This window comes from Pimephales promelas, chromosome 25 (assembly GCF_988280905.1).
Source record: "Pimephales promelas chromosome 25, fPimPro1.hap1.1, whole genome shotgun sequence".
Taxonomy (NCBI): Eukaryota; Metazoa; Chordata; class Actinopteri; order Cypriniformes; family Leuciscidae; genus Pimephales; species Pimephales promelas.
Window position 1 is genome coordinate 22,699,597 of NC_142793.1, and position 4,698 is coordinate 22,704,294.

Sequence of the window (4,698 nt, forward strand, 5' to 3'; positions counted from 1 at the left end):
CGGTGAAAGTCGGGGAGAGGGCTCCGTGGATCCATGGGATGCACTGTCGAAAAGTGCCAGCTCATGCGGTAGCTGCAACGGAAGAAGAATCCCATTCACAGCTAACGAGTACCAAACCGGTGTCAGACTGACCAAAGTTGCTTGTCAACCTGTAGGTTACTCGCTAGAAAACCATCGTCATTGGAGAGAGGACGAATCTATCGTACAGGACGAGTCTACAATTTTAGGAGTAGTACGTACTGAGTCAAGAACTCTGTGGTGTTTTGACGGAGAGGGCATTGCAGTTACTTGGCTAATAATATCGACTAGACCTGCCCTAAGACCAACGATACATAGAGAAACAGGACGTATATCTCTTTCACAAAAACATTTTCTCGCCTGGCGAAGTTGCACTGTGTGGCAATATGTTACTAAATGTTATCCTCTTATCTAGCCTGGCCATGGGCCTAGCACAGGATGGTAGCATTGAGGTGAAAAAGGGAGACAAATTGTTATAATATGTGATCCTATTTCAGCAGCAGGACCAGAGTGTTTAAACAAATGGGGTAAAGCCATGTATTTAGTAAGAATCCAAGTAAATGTCAAATTGTGTGTATGTTCTTTGAATGAACATGGGGTGGATTGTGATGGGAATTGTACATTTACATATTTTAGATGTGTTTCTTTTCTTTTATATGTGTACTTTTGTTTTTATAGATGTTTTTAGATGTGTGCAACTTTTATTAACATTGAAAATGTCAGCAGGGAAACTTTGTGTACTCCAAGTAGCTCATTGTATTTCAAGTGTGAAATGTATGTGTGCAGGTTTTTAGGGTGTGAGGTCGAACAGCAGCTAACGAAGATGTCCTTGTTCTGTCTAGATAAATATATGGTTAACAAGAATAGTTCAAAGCAACTTCAACAGGTTTCCTTTTAAGGCTGCATAGGGGACAATCTTCTGCGAAACAGATGCAGCCTACATAGAATTATTTCCTGTGTTTAGGATTTATAACCTGGGCGAAAAGGGACAAGCCTTCGCCTTCTCATGTAGACACTGTCTGTATGTTGAATGCCATTTCAATTTTATTTCTTGCAAGAAGTAAACTTTTGATACTTTGACTTTTAAGAGGTTTTCCACTTGTCTTCTTCCTCCTATCTTTTCGAACAGAGAATTATTTGCACAATTTCCAGTGTCAAAGATGAATTTGTGTCCAGTACTGAACAGACAATGGGCTCTATGCACGGCGTTATTTCCGGTGAAGGATTAAGGATGCTCGATAACTTCCGCCGATCGTAGAGTCCAATACAATACCGAGAATTTATATTGAATTTTATACTCCATGGTTATACTAATGAAACGTTAGTCACAAAAACAGATAAAACAGACACCCCTCGTTGTGTTAATGCTTCTTTTTAAAATTATATTAAATAAACATAACTATATATAAAATTACATCTAAACGTATGTACGTTTCGTTTCAAAGACGGGAGGTCAGTAAATTTTGAAGACTCTGCCATAATCCCGTTTTCCTCGGTTTTCCTCCGCTTTAATCTCCACAACCGGAAATGGACGAGCATCCTTACGTCAAATGCGGAACTTATGCGTGCATATAGCCCATAAAGTTAATCAAATCAAAATTGCATTCATGTTATTATATGCCTATATATAGATGTCAGTCGGATATGATGGACTTGAATGAACGTGCACGCGCCTCCCATTTACGACAGGTTGGAATTCATTAACACACACACACACACATTTCACTATCTCTATTAATAATTTCTGAACATTGAATATCAGAGTTCATTCACCCCGTTACGTCCCCAAAGAACTGGGTACGTATTCTAGTGATTCCTTTACTAGCATTGTTTGTGGTTCTTGTTTTTCTTCTTACAGGTAAGATGGCTTCTGTAACCATTCCAGCAGCTGATTGGTGGTTCAACGACTGATTGGATCTTGGAACTCCTCCTACTCGTCAGTGGCTGCAGCTGGTTGGGCTCTTTAAAAAGCCTAGTTTTGGATCTGTTCACTGTCTGCTCTCTGCTCCTGGTGTGGTTTGTGACCCTTTGTAGAGAACTTTCCCCAGATAGCAAACTGACATTGAATCAATGTTGATCTGGCATTGTTTTGCTCATCGAATTAACGTTGAACCAACGTCAGATGTGCCATTCTTCTGATTTGGATCTGAAAACAAGATGACTCCACTTTCACCACTACTTTTTTTTCCAGGTCTGTCATAGTCATTAGATGTGTGTGGCTCTTTTTGTCTTGGTTTCTTGTATGTTAACTGAAGTTCTCTACAGGCTCCTCAGGTAGATGGAGATTCGGTGTAGAAGCTGAAGGTTTAAGTTCAAGGGAAGGTCTTCAGAGTGACTGAAGAGAGCAAAATCATGTTCAGACATTACCTACCTTGACCTTCATCCAAACAGACAAACCTATTTACAATCCAGGACAAACAGGTGAGCTGTGAATGATCCTTGGTTGAAGCCATCATCTTCAAATGCATTATGCAATATATGTGAGTTTGTTTGTGTCTTTGCAGTTAATTTCAGAGTTGTCTCCATGAATCCCAAATTTGTGCCTTTAAGACCAGATGTTTCACCATTTTGAGTGTTCTGACCCGAAATGAAAAGCAAATTAAAAGCTGGTTCTTTTAAGATTAAAAAAAATTTCAACTTCAATGACTGCTTTTAAATGTTTATTATTCCTGTCTTTCTTGCAGTACAATGTGGTTGTGGTGGAGGTGAGTTTGCTTTGGTGTAAGACTTTGAATGGAGCCAATGCAGCTTTTTGCACTTTTCTTTCTTTGCAGATTTTCTCTGAGCTGTTAATTTGTTTTAATAGGACAAAGATAATAACCGGACTGGTCAGTGGACAAAGGTTTCCTCAACGGGACTGATATTGCAGCTATCTCACGAGTTAAACCCAGAGGCTCAGATAGGCATGTACACACTAAAGCAGGGGTTCTTAACTGCAGTCCTCGCGACCCACTGCTCTGCATATTGTGCATGTCTCCCTTATTTAAAACACCTGATTCAGATCCTCCGCTCATTACGATAGACATGCACAATATGCAGAGCAGTGGGTTGCCAGGACTTGCACTAAAGGGTTTTATTGCTGACTGAGAAGTCTCCCAAGTTTTTGAGGTGAAAAAATCCAGTAAGGTTTTTTTTTTTTTATCTTGTTCTGATGTTTCCCAGATATAGACATGGCCAACCTGTACCTGGTCAAGCCTTAGTGGAAGTTTCGTGATCCAATTCCATACATTCTGCTTCATAATTTGACCAGACAGTGCCTGACTCAAACTGCAAAGGTGTGTGACTCCTGCCTTACTGCTGAGGGTTTTCTTTATGCCTGTGCTTGATTTAATTGTCCATCTTTGTTCTCCTATCAGATGAATGCCACGGGCTGTGCCTCTCTTACTGTTATGTCAGTGTTTTTCAACACCAAATTTGAAGACCAAATGCAAGACATGTTTCTTGTAAATGTGAATGTTACTGAGGAGGGAACAGGTGAGCTATTTGCTGATCTGAACCATATTCTCTTTATAATGTTGACAAGACATCCACTTTAAGCCACAAAGTTGATGTTCTCCACTGTTTGTTTGGATTTTGTCTCGCAGATGTAATGGTATCAAAATCTGCAATGGTGTTTGTAGTCGGCAAAGTCACATTTGTGGATCTCCTGGTTCCTTATTTTGGATCAATGCTTAATGGAAAGGTAAGCAAAATGTCATCCCTTATTGCGGAAGCCTTCAAATTGGTTCCCTTTCCTAACCTTGATCATTCCTAACAGATCCACGTGACTTGACAAATATCTCTTGGAGGGGAGCAACTGGCCTGACAAACTGCTGTTGAATCCAACCATAAACAAGAATGGACAGGCTGTGTTCTCTGTAAACACTGCTAATCTTAAGGCTGATCTGAATCTGGTAGTAAGACTTGTATTTTGTAGAAATTAAGACATTCTCTAGCATGAAACTGATTAAGTTTGATGTTCCAGATGTCTGTCAGTGTTGATATGGCTCCAGCAGTGCAGATTATGGTCTACAGTGTTCTTCCTAGTGAGAATGTAGTTGCTGCTAGTGTGCTGTTTGACACTGATTTGTTTTTCCAGAACCAGGTACTGTATGATATGGCTATTTTTCAGGTGTCTCTGAAAGATGTCTTTCCAGCTATGGTTATTCCTGTGGAGGGAAATGTTCTAATGGTTTCTGTTCAAGCTGGATCTTTGTAGCCTCAGTGCTGTAGTCCAGAGTGTATAGATCATGGAGCCAGGAACATGTCAGTGGTGAAAGGGTATCTTTGTAAAAAAAAAAAACTGTAAAAAATAAAGTACTCTTTTGCGTTTTTGTGTTATGGTCTTTACTAGGTTTTTTGGTGTATCCATCAATCAATCAAGCAATCAGTGTGTATCAATCAATCAATCAATCAGTGTGTTTCAATCAATCAGTGTGTATCAATCAATCAATCAGTGTGTATCAATCAATCAATCAATCAGTATCAATCAATCAATCAATCAGTGTGTATCAATCAATCAATCAGTATCAATCAATCAATCAATCAATCAGTGTGTATCAATCAATCAAACAGTGTGTATCAATCAATCAATCAGTGTGTATCAATCAATCAATCAATCAATCAATCAGTGTGTATCAATCAATCAATCAGTGTGTATCAATCAATCAGTGTGTAAACTATTTTACTGCACTCAGGGGG

General features: G+C 39.3%; 1 long non-coding RNA gene across 1 annotated transcript; it reads left to right on the top strand.

The window, feature by feature from the left end:
* The first annotated feature begins 1,602 nt into the window (after positions 1-1,602).
* Positions 1,603-4,331, top strand: LOC120495538 (uncharacterized). Its single transcript, XR_005626072.2, has 8 exons — positions 1,603-2,209; positions 2,284-2,439; positions 2,703-2,723; positions 2,825-2,921; positions 3,181-3,293; positions 3,375-3,492; positions 3,603-3,700; positions 3,776-4,331. It is a non-coding gene; the product is annotated as an uncharacterized LOC120495538 (long non-coding RNA).
* Positions 4,332-4,698: the final 367 nt, after the last annotated feature.